The sequence below is a fragment of the Schistocerca serialis genome, chromosome 5 (assembly GCF_023864345.2).
Source record: "Schistocerca serialis cubense isolate TAMUIC-IGC-003099 chromosome 5, iqSchSeri2.2, whole genome shotgun sequence".
NCBI lineage: Eukaryota > Metazoa > Arthropoda > Insecta > Orthoptera > Acrididae > Schistocerca > Schistocerca serialis.
The window spans coordinates 409,340,466-409,356,390 of record NC_064642.1 but is presented as its reverse complement, the minus strand read 5'-3'; the positions used below and the strand labels follow the sequence as shown (position 1 = coordinate 409,356,390).

The following is a 15,925-nucleotide window of genomic DNA, read 5'->3' as shown; positions in this document are numbered from 1 at the left end:
AGGCAGTATCTGTCTTACCCCCAGTGCTATATGCCTCTACATCCTTACATTTGTCTTCTAGCCATCACTGCTTAGCTTTTGTACTTCCTGTTGATCTCATTTTCCAGATGTTTGTATTCCTTTTTGTCTGCTTAATTTACTGCATTTTTATATTTTCTCCTTTCATCAATTAAATTCAATATATCTTCTGTTACCGTAGGATTTCTAGTAGCCCTTGTCTTTTTACCTACTTGATCCTCTGCTGCCTTCACCATTTCATCTCTCAAAGCTACCCGTTCTTCTTCTAATGTATTTCTTGCCCCATTCTTATCAATCGTTCCCCAATGCTCTCACTGAAACTCTCTACAACCTCTGGTTTTGTCAGTTTATCCAGGTCCCATCTCCTTAAAATGCCACCTTTTTGCAGTTTCTTCAGTTTTAATCTGCAGTTCATGACTAATAGATTGTGGTCATTGATGAAAGGAGAAAATATAAAAATGCAGTAAATGAAGCAGGCAAAAAGGAATACAAACGTCTCAAAAATGAGATCGACAGGAAGTGCAAAATGGCTAAGCAGGGATGGCTAGAGGACAAATGTAAGGATGTAGAGGCTTATCTCACTAGGGGTAAGATAGATACTGCCTGCAGGAAAATTAAAGAGACCTTTGGAGATAAGAGAACCACATGTATGAACATCAAGAGCTCAGATGGAAACCCAGTTCAAAGCAAAGAAGGGAAAGCAGAAAGGTGGAAGGAGTATATAGAGGGTCTATACAAGGGCGATGCGCTTGAGGACAATATTATGGAAATGGAAGAGGATGTAGATGAAGATGAAATGGGAGATACGATACTGCGTGAAGAGTTTGACAGAGCACTGAAGGACCTGAGTCAAAACAAGGCCCCCGGAGTAGACAACATTCCATTGGAACTACTGACGGCCTTGGGAGAGCCAGTCCTGACAAAACTCTACCATCTGGTGAGCAAGATGTATGAAACAGGCGAAATACCTTCAGACTTCAAGAAGAATATAATAATTCCAATCCCAAAGAAAGCAGGTGTTGACAGATGTGAAAATTACCGAACAATCAGTTTAATAAGCCACAGCTGCAAAGTACTAACACGAATTCTTTACAGACGAATGGAAAAACTAGTAGAAGCCGACCTCGGGGAAGATCAGTTTGGATTCCGTAGAAATACTGGAACACGTGAGGCAATACTGACCTTACGACTTATCTTAGAAGAAAGATTAAGGAAAGGCAAACCTACGTTTCTAGCATTTGTAGACTTAGAGAAAGCTTTTGACATGTTGACTGGAATACTCTCTTTCAAATTCTAAAGGTGGCAGGGGTAAAATACAAGGAGCGAAAGGCTATTTACAACTTGTACAGAAACCGGATGGCAGTTATAAGAGTTGAGGGACATGAAAGGGAAGCAGTGATTGGGAAGGGAGTAAGACAGGGTTGTAGCCTCTCCCCGATGTTATTCAATCTCTATATTGAGCAAGCAGTAAAGGAAACAAAAGAAAAATTTGGAGTAGGTATTAAAATCCATGGAGAAGAAATAAAAACTTTGAGGTTCGCCGATGACATTGTAATTCTGTCAGAGACAGCAAAGGACTTGGAAGAGCAGTTGAACGGAATGGATGGTGTCTTGAAGGGAGGATATAAGATGAACATCAACAAAAGCAAAACGAGGATAATGGAATGTAGTCGAGTTAAGTCGGGTGATGCTGAGGGTATTAGATTAGGAAATGAGACACTTAAAGTAGTAAAGGAGTTTTGCTATTTGGGGAGCAAAATAACTGATGATGGTCGAAGTAGAGAGGATATAAAATGTAGACTGGCAATGGCAAGGAAAGCGTTTCTGAAGAAGAGAAATTTGTTAACATCGAGTATAGATTTAAGTGTCAGGAAGTTATTTCTGAAAGTATTTGTATGGAGTGTAGCCATGTATGGAAGTGAAACATGGATGGTAAATAGTTTGGACACGAAAAGAATAGAAGCTTTTGAAATGTGGTGCTACAGAAGAATGCTGAAGATTAGATGGGTAGATCACATAACTAATGAGGAAGTATTGAATAGGATTGGGGAGAAGAGAAGTTTGTGGCACAACTTGACCAGAAGAAGGGATCGGTTGGTAGGACATGTTCTGAGGCATCAAGGGATCACCAATTTAGTATTGGAGGGCAGCGTGGAGGGTAAAAATCATAGGGGGAGACCAAGAGATGAATACACTAAGCAGATTCAGAAGGATGTAGGTTGCAGTAGGTACTGGGAGATGAAGAAGCTTGCACAGGGTAGAGTAGCATGGAGAGCTGCATCAAACCAGTCTCAGGACTGAAGACCACAACAACAACAACAACAACAACAGATTGTGGTCAGAGTCCACGTCTGCCCCTGGAAATCTCTTACAATTTAAAACCTGGTTCCTAAATCTCTGTCTTACCATTACATAATCTATCTGAAACCTTTTAGTATCTCCGGGATTCTTCCATGTATACAACCTTCTTTTATGATCCTTGAACTGAGTGTTAGCTATGATTAAATTATGCTCTGTGTAAAATTCTACCAAGTGGCTTCCTCTTTGATTCCTTAACCCCATTCCATATTCACCTACTACGTTTCCTTCTCTTCCTTTTCCTACAACCGAATTCCAGTCACCCATGACTATTAAATTTTGGCCTCCCTTCACTATCTGAATAATTTCTTTTATCTCATCATACATTTCATCAATCTCTTCGTCATCTGTGGAGCTAGTTGGCATATAAACGTGTACTACTGTAGTAGGCGTGGGCTTCTTGTCTATCTTGGCCACAATAATGCATTCACCATGCTGTTTGTTGTAGCTTACCCGCATTCCTATTTTTTTATTCATTATTAAGCCTACTCTTGCATTACCCCTATTTGATTTTGTATTTTTAACCCTGTATTCACCTGACCAGATGTCTTGTTTCTCATGCCACCAAACTTCACTAATTCCCTCTATATCTAACTTTAACCTGTACATTTTCGTTTTTAAATTTTTTAATCTACCTTCCTGATTACGGGGATCTGACATTCCAGGCTCTAATACGTAGAAGGCTAATTTTGTTTCTCCTGATAACGCCATCGTCTTGAGTAGTCCCTGCCCGGAGATCCGAATGGGGGCTATTTTACCTCCGGAATATTTTACCCAAGAGGACGTCATCATCATTTAACCATACAGTAAAGCTGCATGCCCTCGGGAAAAATTACGGCTGTAATTTCCCCTTGCTTTCAGCCATTCACAGTACTAACACAGCTAGGCCGTTTTGGTTAGTGTTACAAGGCCAGATCAGTCAATCATCCAGACTGTTGCCCCTGCAACTACTGAAAAGGCTGCTGCCCCTCTTCAGGAACCACACGTTTGTCTGGCCTCTCAACAGATACCCCTCCGTTGTGGTTGCACCTACGGTACCGGCTATTTGTATCACTGAGGCACCCGAGCCTCCCCACCAACGGCAAGGTCCATGGTTCATGGGAGTCATTGGTATATTTTACAAAAAGATAGCGTAAAATTAATTCACTGAATTGTGAACTTCTCCATAAAACCGTTTGTTTCCTCTTCTTGCCTTACAACAGCAAGGGACTTTCAGCATTGTACTTGGGTGTTGGTAAATCCTGACTGTGAGACATTAATAAGCAAAATAAAGTTGTATACCATTGTTGAATAGAAGTTGCTACATAATTGCAAACATGATTGTAGTTTATGCTTATTCAGTAATCATTTTACTTGAATTATATATGTCACCCTATTGATCTACAATTCATCTGACTTTTTTCTATTATAATGGAATATACAGGATGTAATGTAACAGTTTATGAAAAGGATAGTTGCTACTCACCATATAGCAGAGATGCTGAGAGTTGCTGATAGGCACAAGAAAAAGACTGTTACAAAGTGAGCTTTTGGCCAACAATATCTTTGTTGAAAACTTGCGTGCCCCCCCCCCCCCCCCCCCCCACACACACACACACACGACCACAGTGTCTGGCTCCAGCTGCCAGAGAATGTAGTCTATCTGCGACTTAACATCTCCGCTGTATGGTGAGTAGCAACCATCCTTTTCATAATATTGTTTTTTCTATCTATACCTTTATTGGGCTGTGCAAATCTTGTTCAGTATTGTGCTGCTTCTTGGTGTCTACATTTGTTTAATATAAATATGAGCAGTATTTTAGAGTGTACTCACTGTTTTCTCTCAATCACAATTTTGTTGATTTTCATTAAAGATTATACTGAAGTCCATTCTTAGATATCTTGTAATTACCTCAATTTTTAGACTTTCCAAAATGTTTTTAATCATTTTGGTTGCTAACATATACATTTACATCTGTTATCTCCAAACCCCTAGTTGTTATATTATTGAAGATACATGTTGTCAATATCTCTTAACTTTGATTTCTATAGCAGTCCCAAGTGCAAAAAGTAAATAATACACATATAAGGTCATAATTTCTCTTTATCTTATTGTTATACATTTATAACTTTTGGCACATCTGCTCATAACACTGATAAAGTGAATGTGTATGTTGCCAGTATAAATACCTTTTCCATTTGCCTAGAGACATCTGTCAGTTTAATTTAGTATTGATATCATTCCACAATAATTTATATTTTCTTCTGTTTATGTAACCTGTAACGAGCTTTTGAACTATTTGCACCTATTTCTTTTACAGCTAACAAACTGTATTTTCTAGTCCACCGCAGCCATCAAGTCAGTTATGGATGTCTTCTTTGCCCACTAGGATACCACTTTCTGGAAACTATATTGAGTGTAATACTAGTTATAAAGAACAAGGTTCTGTCTTTTTCTTACTGTGATAAAATATTCCTGTTGTGTAATAAAAGTTATTTCTACTGAACATTGAGTCCAGTTATTTTTCTCATTGTGTGTTCAAATAACAATAATTACTATATGAGATCTAATAACTAAATTGAAGTAAAATTCAAAATTCCAGCATTGACTGGAGGTAAGTGATGTTGGTAAATGAATTGCTGTTATGAACACTTAAGGATGCCTCAATATTCTAAAACATGTTGGAGCTTTATAAGCTTTGGTTATCTGGTACATGCCATCTGCTTACAAGTAAAATGTGGTGTACATCAAGAGCTTTGATCCCCAAGCTGCTCCTTTCCAAATAAAACTCTTCTCTTCAAAGTGCTTACCAGTACATTGGCCATACATTCAAAAAAGACTGATAAATAAATGCAGACAAGACAACACTCTTCGAGGATGTTAGAAACTACCACCTTTTAGTTTCCGGATCTTCCTGATGAAAATTTCAAATTTTGAGACAAGTAAAAGATTCTCAAGAGGGTCACTATATGAGTAGGAAAATATAGTGTTTTCCAGTTACATAATATTCTGAGTCCCTTCTGCTTGCAGGGAAAATAAGGCAGTGGTGGTCTGATAATATGTTAGCTTGACTAATCTGGGGAACACAGTGTAAAACCCTGCATTGTTTTACATAAGGCTATAAAAAAACTTTTGTATAAATTTTGTTTTTCTTGAGTGCAGTATATTGGATGAAACACCAAGGCAACTGTAAGTCCATTTGACTTATGTAGATCAACAACATATCCACGCGGTTAATTCAGGTATGTAAAACAGACATAATGCATGAATGCCCTCTCCCAGGGGACTCACATGAGGCACCCAGCCTTTGCATTGCTATTTTGCTTTCTGTGCTGCAAAGCTAACTTCTGACTGTACTTAAGGTGTGAGCCAGTAGTGACTTAGTACAGACATAGCAAATTTGGGGTTTGTAAACTGGTGACCAACCAGCACTAGCAGTCCTCAATTCTCTTAACATTTGGGCATGTCTCAGTAGCCATCATGAGCTGTGAAAAGGGAACATTGTGTGTCACAGAGAATTGGAATCTTACAAGGGATTCAAAACAACACATGCAGAAGTTGACTGGGATCTCAAACCTGGCCTCAAACCACTTGGCAGCTGCTCCAGTTAGCATGAGGTTTTTCTTCCTCAAGTAATGTCTACAAGGTATCAAAATCACTAAATCTTTAGTTTATGAGCCTTGTGTTTAGAAATAACTTTTGTTTTTTAATATTATAAAATCCCACCTCTTACTAAACTGATTCTGTGCCAAGACCTTTTATGTCCTTATTTTTGAAATGAAGTATAGTCACCTAAACCTTCCACAGTAGTGAGCTACTTTTCAAGTAGTCTGAAAGCTCATCATAATCGGTGGGCTACGGGGCTCCAAACATGCCACCCCCACCCCCTCCCCCTCTCAACCCGAGCCATTTAATTTAATTGCTGTTTTACAAAGATATGACAAACCTTTATAAGAAACCTCAGCCTAAAGGTGCACTGTGTCATTAATGAATGATGTTGAGGCACTTGTTACACCCCAGCTTATCCACACATGCAAGCTGTATCTGGATTAACTGCTAGTTTTTAAGCTGCTCAGAGGCTGTCTTTGGAACCCATCAACATAAGTAAAACAGTGCCACATGGGCAGGATTAACTGCCAGGCTGCAACAGCACACCACTCAGGGAAGTTGAGGAGATAGACCTTCCTCAGTTGTAATAGTAGTAGACCAACCATAGAGTTAAAGGTTTTATTTGTTCCTATTTCTAGACGTGTAGGCACTTTCGTAAGCTGTGCCCATTCTGCATACACACACTTTGAAAGAAATAGTAGTCCCACATAAATCAATAAAAGAATTGAAGACAGACACACTATCAATTGAAGCAGCCAATGCTCTCCAAGTAATGAAGCATTTAATGGCAAAGCATCCAAAGGAGTATACCAAACACTTAAGAGCTGCATACGACTTAAGTAAATAGTTCATGAACTGCAAAAGCATTGTGGACATTGACACTGCAGACCTATAGTAGGAATGGAAGGTTGGTGGAGAAACTAATAACAGGAACACAAGGAAATGAATGAATGGCAAAACTGAAAAGGCAAAACCCACCACATTTACTTTTAGCTTACTTAATGTACAGGCCACATTACAACATGCTATGTGTGTTTGAAGGTCAGCACATGTACTCCTAAGCCTTCAGGAATGCAATTACTTTCTACAATGGCCAGCATTCAGTAATTATACCAAAAGAGATCAGCAACCCCTCAGACATTGAAGCATCATGGATTTGCATAGGTACAAGGCTTTGCATCCAAGGACTGCATCGATCACAACAAGGACGACAAGCAGCAGGACAAGTGCCACCAGAGATCCTCCGTGTCAGGGACCTATTTCCTCCACCGTGTCACGTGTGTGGAACTGGATTGGCACAAATTCCTCTGCACCCCGGTTGTATAGGGTGGCGCGAGGCAACATGTCAGCAGTTTGCTCCACCGGAGCTCTAGGCCAATTTGTGTGTCAGCTCTTAGCAGTCCATCAGTCACAGGCTAGTCAGAAGCCGCCAGCGGGACCTACACTTTCCAGTGATATGCCAAGACGTCGACCAACTACTCCGAAGCCATCTGCTCAACCTCCGTTTTTAGGGATTATCAGTGGCATTGTCTTTGCATCCTACTACATTTATTCGCTGTGTGTTTCTAAGTAAAGTGATGCATCCAACATGTGATCACATATAAGACCCATTCCCTGCAGCTTCCAAAAGTAAACTTTCAGCTCTGAGTCATTCCATAAATAAACTGACTTTGAATCTTGCCGAAAGGAACCTAGGAAAGGAAACTCATCAACCAGGGGTTGAAAGAGCTTTTGGCAACAAGATACCAATTAGTGCAATATTGCTCCCAACCTGCTTATAATTATTACATCAGAGGCAAAATTAAATTTACTGAGATGTAAAAATGAAATGGTTCTATTGCATTTGGGTCACAAAACTAAATTGCTCTTAAAATAATGTTACTATCTATGTAACTTTTTTGTAATACTGATTACATAAGTTAGTACGTAAGTTATCATTAACGCATGGTGCGATACAGTTGCGGTTGCACCTTGTGAAATGAATGTATGAACACCACCTACCTCATATAGTCCACCCACTATACACATACTTTGTAATTTACAGCATGCCTGTAGACAAGCAAACAGACACACACATGTTACATATGCTTAAATATCTCGTGAAAATGACTTCTCCAAGTTCTAGTATTTCCGACAACGGCGAAGACGTTGCTTCATTATTCATTTCACAACTGATAAATGAACTAATTGACAGCACAATGCAACAGTAACTAAGTAATGGCTACTACATCCCTGTAGGGCCTAACAATATTTTCATTATTATAGTTATTATCATCATCATCACTGAAGACAATGGTTATACACAAAGCACTGGCAGCCTGAGTCTTTAAATTTGTGCCAATTCAGAAGTCAGTAGTCCAGCAGTCAAGTGATTTACAAACAGTAAGTATAGTACATGCTTCTTAACTTGGTTGATTTTAAATGTGGGTGCATGGTGTGGGTGAAGCATGTGTCATTAGGGAGAGTCATGGTGCAGAGTAAGAATATTTTGTAACAAGTGCCTACCCTCACTGTGGATAATTAGCTTTCTTTTCTGAGAAGGAGATGTAGGTGGCGCTTAGGATCCACTGAGAATTGCTTCATCATTTTTTAAATAACATTTGTTAGAAATATAATAGAGGGAAACATTCCACGTGGGAAAAATATATTTAAAAACAAAGATGATGTGACTTACCAAAAGAAAGCGCTGGCAGGTCGATAGACACACAAACAAACACAAACATACACACAAAATTCAAGCTTTGCAACCAACGGTTGCTTCGTCAGGAAAGAGGGAAGGAGAGGGAAAGACAAAAGGATGTGGGTTTTAAGGGAGAGGGTAAGGAGTCATTCCAATCCCAGGATCGGAAAGACTCACCTTAGGGGGGAAAAAGGACGGGTATACACTCGCACACACACACACACACACATATCCATCCACACATATACAGACACAAGCAGACATATCATGTGTGTGCGAGTGTATACCCGTCCTTTTTTTCCCCCCTAAGGTGAGTCTTTCCGCTCCCGGGATTGGAATGACTCCTTACCCTCTCCCTTAAAACCCACATCCTTTCGTCTTTCCCTCTCCTTCCCTCTTTCCTGATGAAGCAACCGTTGGTTGCGAAAGCTTGAATTTTGTGTGTATGTTTGTGTTTGTTTGTGTGTCTATTGACCTGCCAGCGCTTTCTTTTGGTAAGTCACATCATCTTTGTTTTTAGATATATTTGTTAGAAATAAGTAGAAAAAGATCTGTTTGGATAGACACGGATGTGAAAGTGCTGCTTCGAGCACAGAGTGGTATGCTGACCCTGAATCAAATCCATCTGTTGTATACATGACAAGGGTCAGTGTACTGGCCAGACTGGATGTGATTTTTAGGCAATTTCCCACATCCGACTGTGTAAAGACCAGGCTGGTACCTGAGACCCACCTCACATGATTCACAAACATTTAGAAAACTTTAGCACATTTTCACATAAATAACACTACACTCAGGCAGGTGAGATACACACATTCTGTCCTGGGAGGTAATGGGGGTGGTGACAGGAAGTGCACGGCAATCCCATTAATTATCCATGCCAGATCCGTTACTAACCTTACTGACCCTGTGCAGATGCAAGACAAAGACACAAGAAAATGAAGACAAAACTAAATATAATTTATCTTTTGCCATTTCAAAAATAAACGTGTTCAAAGGAAATTATTTTTAATCCAAAGTTTGTTTAGGCACTAATGTTGTTGGTAGTTGGGAGACGGGAGTGTACTAGCTAGCATCTGATTGCTCTCAGGGGTAATGGTCTCAGAAAGGTCAGGAACAGGACAAAAGCAAAGAAACCTTAGTAAGAGCCAAATTTGTTCCAAGAGAGAAAAAAAAGGGGGGGGGGGGGGGGGGAACCTAAAGCGCGCGCTTGCGCACCCACCCACACACACACACACACACACACACACACACACACACACACAAGATGAACCTCGATTCAGTGTCTTTTTCTGCCCTGGATCCAACTCCACCAATATGTGAAAATATAAATCCCAACATTATCAAGTTGGAATCTTGATAGCTTTCTGAACACAGTAGTGACTGTGTTAATTTAAAACCACTGTTACTGATCAGTAAAAATAAATATATTTATATATGAGGTAATTTTGAACAGTAGATACAAGTTGCAAGAGATGATTTGTGAGAGTATAATATCCAAGGGCATGTCTCCAGAAATACATAGTTTTTGTACTATGGGTCATTTTTTTCATATTGTCCAGTACCCCAGTCAGTACATTCCATTGTGTCTGACATTCTCTGTCAAAAGGGCGCACATTTAGCAGCCATATAACTCTTCGTACAGCAAAAGGCCATTCTGCTGAGGAAGTCTGCATGTCCCTTAGAAAGTACAGGTACTCCACCTGTGATGTGTTCTGGCAGGATGACGATTCCTAAGAGAATGAGGAACAAGTGAGGTCTAATCAGCAGTATGTTCTTGGTGTGGTGGTATAGTACTGCCTTGTGGTAGGAAACAAAAGTGCTCCAGCGTTTGGTATTTATTCTACACAATGCTGCGCTGTATGAATAAAATGACTCGCAACATGAGTACTTTGCATATCATAATGTTTGTCAAAAATTAATTGTTCCTCATCCTCTTGTATAATAATATGTGCACAGATTACAGATTAATGTTGTTAATATTCATCTGTCCCTGGATCCTGCAGCGTCTTCTAAGATTGAACATTATGCCATTTCTCAAGGAAAATAAGCTTGTCTTAAAGATTCAGTGTGACTCGTGTGAAGCACAATTTCATTTATCCGCAAATGATGTTTTGCTAATAGAAGAAACAAGTGAAAAGGAAGATTCCATTCTGACACTACAATATTATCCTCAAATAACCAAGAATCCAAAATTAGCAGAAGGAGAAGGAGAAGCACTGAAATAATTTGAAAGTAAAATTCTGTCTACAGACTTGGCAAAGCATCCTAAGAAGTTTTGTTCTTATGTTATATCAGCAAATGGATTGAAGCCATCTGTCAAGGCAGTCTGTGACCATAATGGCACTGAAATTGAGGAAGTCGCAAAGAAAGACCAAAATACTAAACATCTCTCTCCAAAACGGTTGCACTGAGGAAGATCACAAAGTAATACCTCCTTCAAATGATCAAATGAATGACAAAGTGGCTGATGCTGAAATCAGTGAGCATGGGATAGAAAAGCAACAGAAATCACCCATCAGAGGGAAAGCCACTTGACCTAACGGAATACCAATATGATTCTACATAGGGTATGTGAAAGAACTTGTCCCTCTTCTAGCAGCATTGTACCATACATCTTTGGAAGAGCAAAGTGTTCCTGATGATTGGAAAAAAGCACAGGTCATTCCCATTTTCAAGAAGTGTTGTTGTTGTTGTGGTCTTCAGTCCTGAGACTGGTTTGATGCAGCTCTCCATGCTACTCTATCCTGTGCAAGCTTCTTCATCTCCCAGTACCTACTGCAACCTACATCCTTCTGAATCTGCTTAGTGTATTGATCTCTTGGTCTCCCTCTACGATTTTTACCCTCCACGCTGCCCTCCAATGCTAAATTTGTGATCCCTTGATGCCTCAAAACATGTCCTACCAACCGATCCCTTCTTCTAGTCAAGTTGTGCCACAAACTCCTCTTCTCCCCAATCCTATTCAATACCTCCTCATTAGTTACGTGATCTACCCACCTTATCTTCAGCGTTCTTCTGTAGCACCACATTTCGAAAGCTTCTATTCTCTTCTTGTCCAAACTATTTATCGTCCATGTTTCACTTCCATACATGGCTACACTCCATACAAATACTTTCAGAAACGACTTCCTGACACTGACACTCGATGTTAACAGATTTCTCTTCTTCAGAAATGATTTCCTTGCCATTGCCAGTCTACATTTTATATCCTCTCTACTTCGACCATCATCAGTTATTTTACTCCCTAAATAGCAAAACTCCTTTACTACTTTAAGTGTCTCATTTCCTAATCTAATCCCCTCAGCATCACCCGATTTAATTTGACTACATTCCATTATCCTCGTTTTGCTTTTGTTGATGTTCATCTTATATCCTCCTTTCAAGACACTGTCCATTCCGTTCAACTGCTCTTCCAAGTCCTTTGCTGTCTCTGACAGAATTACAATACCTACTCCGAATTTTTCTTTTGTTTCCTTTACTGCTTGCTCAATATACAGATTGAATAACATCGGGGAGAGGCTACAACCCTGTCTCACTCCTTTCCCAACCACTGCTTCCCTTTCATGCCCCTCGGCTCTTATAGCTGCCATCTGGTTTCTGTACAAATTGTAAATAGCCTTTCGCTCCTTGTATTTTACCCCTGCCACCTTCAGAATTTGAAAGAGAGTATTCCAGTTAATGTTGTTAAAAGTTTTCTCTAAGTCTACAAATGCTAGAAACGTAGGTTTGCCTTTTCTTAATCTTTCTTCTAAGATAAGTCGTAAGGTTAGTATTGCCTCACGTGTTCCAACATTTCTACGGAATCCAAACTGATCTTCCCCGAGGTCCGCTTCTACCAGTTTTTCCATTCATATGTAAAGAATTCGTGTTAGTATTTTGCAGCTGTGACTTATTAAACTGATAGTTCGGTAATTTTCACATCTGTCAACACCTGCTTTCTTTGGGATTGGAATTATTATATTCTTCTTGAAGGCTGTGGGTATTTCGCCTGTCTCATACATCTTGCTCACCAGATGATATAGTTTTGTCATGACTGGCTCTCCCAAGGCCATCAGTAGTTCTAATGGAATGTTGTCTACTCCCGGGGCCTTGTTTCGACTCAGGTCTTTCAGTGCTCTGTCAAACTCTTCACGCAGTATCTTATCTCCCATTTCATCTTCATCTACATCCTCTTCCCTTTCCATAGTATTGTCCTCAAGTACATCGCCCTTGTATAAACCCTCTATATACTCCTTCCACCTTTCTGCCTTCCCTTCTTTGCTTAGAACTGGGTTGCCATCTGAGCTCTTGATATTCATACAAGTGGTTCTCTTTTCTCCAAAGGTCTCTTTAATTTTCCTGTAGGCAGTATCTATCTTACCCCTAGTGAGACAAGCCTCTACATCCTTACATTTGTCCTCTAGCCATCCCTGCTTAGCCATTTTGCACTTCCTGTCGATCTCATTTTTGAGACATTTGTATTCCTTTTTGCCTGCTTCATTTACTGCATTTTTATATTTTCTCCTTTCATGAATTAAATTCAATATTTCTTCTGTTACCCAAGGATTTCTATTAGCCCTCGTCTTTTTACCTACTTGATCCTCTGCTGCCTTCACTACTTCATCCCTCAGAGCTACCCATTCTTCTTCTACTGTATTTCTTTCCCCCATTCCTGTCAATTGCTCCCTTATGCTCTCCCTGAAACTCTCTACAACCTCTGGTTCTTTCAGTTTATCCAGGTCCCATCTCCTTAAATTCCCACCTTTTTGCAGTTTCTTCAATTTCAATCTGCAGTTCATAACCAATAGATTGTGGTCAGAATCCACATCTGCCCCTGGAAATGTCTTACAATTTAAAACCTGGTTCCTAAATCTCTGTCTTACCATTATATAATCTATCTGATACCTTTTAGTATCTCCAGGATTCTTCCAGGTATACGACCTTCTTTTATGATTCTTGAACCAAGTGTTAGCTATGATTAAGTTATGCTCTGTGCAAAATTCTACAAGGCGGCTTCCTCTTTCATTTCTTCCCCCCAATCCATATTCACCTACTATGTTTCCTTCTCTCCCTTTTCCTACTGACGAATTCCAGTCACCCATGACTATTAAATTTTCGTCTCCCTTCACTACCTGAATAATTTCTTTTATTTCATCATACATTTCTTCAATTCCTTCATCATCTGCAGAGCTAGTTGGCATATAAACTTGTACTACTGTAGTAGGCATGGGCTTTGTGTCTATCTTGGCCACAATAATGCGTTCACTATGCTGTTTGTAGTAGCTAACCCACACTCCTATTTTTTTTTATTCATTATTAAACCTACTCCTGCATTACCCCTATTTGATTTTGTATTTATAACCCTGTAATCACCTGACCAAAAGTCTTGTTCCTCCTGCCACCGAACTTCACTAATTCCCACTATATCTAACTTTAACCTATCCATTTCCCTTTTTAAATTTTCTAACCTACCTGCCCGATTAAGGGATCTGACATTCCACGCTCCGATCCGTAGAATGCCAGTTTTCTTTCTCCTGATAACGACGTTCTCTTGAGTAGTCCCCGCCCGGAGATCCGAATGGGGGACTATTTTACCTCCGGAATATTTTACTCAAGAGTACGCCATCATCATTTAATCATACAGTAAAGCTGCATGTCCTCGGGAAAAATTACGACTGTAGTTTCCCCTTGCTTTCAGCCGTTTGCAGTACCAGCACAGCAAGGCCGTTTTGGTTAATGTTACAAGGCCAGATCAGTCAATCATCCAGACTGTTGCCCCTGCAACTACTGAAAAGGCTGCTGCCCCTCTTCAGGAACCACATGTTTGTCTGGCCTCTCAACAGATACCCCTCCGTTGTGGTTGCACCTACGGTACGGCCATCTGTATCGCTGAGGCACGCAAGCCTCCCCACCAACGGCAAGGTCCATGGTTCATGGGGGAAGATTTTCAAGAAGTGCCCTTAAAAAGACCCACTAAACTATAGGCCTAAATCTCTGCTGATGTCGGCCTGTTGTAGAATTTTGGAACTTGTTTTATGCTCGCATATTATGACATTATGGGAGCTGAAAAACTCTGAAGGAGTTAACATGGGTTCCAAAAACAATGATTATGTGAAACCCAGAACACTGTGTTCATTTGCGCGACCCAGAAAGCAGTAGATAGGGATGACCTGATGTCCAGATACATGCTATGTTGCAAGACTTCCAGAAGGTATTTGATACAGTTCTGCACTGCAGCCTAATGAATAAAATATGAGTGTATGGAATATCAAACCAACTGTGTAATTGGACTGAACAGTTTCTAGCAAACAGAACACAGCATGTCATTATGAACAGAGATAAGTCTTCAGACGTGAAACTAACTTTGGACGTGCCCCAGGTGAGTGTTATAGAACCATCACTTTTCACAACATGTACAAGTGACGTAGTAGATAATGTCAGAAATTCCATGAGGTTAATATGGATGATGTTGATTCACACAGAGAAGTCGTGATGCTAGAAAATTGTCACAAAATGCAGAAAGACCTGCAGAGGACTAATCCTTGTTAGAGGAAGTGCCAGTTGACCCTCAGTATAAACAAATGTAATGTATTACATATATGTAGACAGAAAAACCCTTTATTGTATGATTGCACAGTTGTAGAACAATCACTAGGGCAGTTACTTCCATGAAAATCTAGGAGAATATGTTAAGAGCGATATGAGGTGGAATGATCACATAAAATTTGTCTTGACTAAGGCATATGCCAGACTGAGATTCATTGGGGTATCCTCAAGAAATTTAGTACATCAACAAAGGATGTAGTGTATAAAACATTTATTCAACTAATACTTGAATACTGCTCATCAATATGGGATCTGTACCAGATAGGACTGATATAGGAACTTGAGAAGATCCAAAGAAGAGCAGCGTGTTTCGTTACAGGTTCAATTACTTAGCTTGAAAGCATAATAGAGAAGATCAATCAACTCCAGTGTCATATGCTGCATGAGAGGTTTTGTGTTAGCAGAAGAGCCAACACCGTGTTACGAGTGGAGGCCGAAATGCACACGTTTTAGCTCACGCAGGCTGGCGTGAGGAGGTAAGAACTATACTGACGTGAGGTCTGGAACATGACAAGGAATGAGAATTCAGAAAGCAGACGTAATTAGTTTGATACTTAACTTTAATCCATTAATGATGAACGTCGCTCTTGACAATACATGATTCACAATATTATCCGTTCAGAATACATTCTTGAAGATAGTAATTATAGTAACTGAATATGGCGCCTTGCTAGGTCGTAGCAAATGATGTA

The 15,925-nt window shown here is 39.9% G+C and overlaps 1 protein-coding gene across 1 annotated transcript in view; it reads left to right on the top strand.

The window, feature by feature from the left end:
• Positions 1-4,862, top strand: part of LOC126481475 (U2 small nuclear ribonucleoprotein auxiliary factor 35 kDa subunit-related protein 2) — a 55,354-nt gene extending 50,492 nt beyond the window's left edge. Inside the window, exon 11 of the mRNA XM_050105253.1 lies at positions 4,677-4,862. The gene's annotated coding sequence lies outside the window, so the exon portion shown is untranslated. The remainder of the gene's footprint in view (positions 1-4,676) is intronic.
• Positions 4,863-15,925: the final 11,063 nt, after the last annotated feature.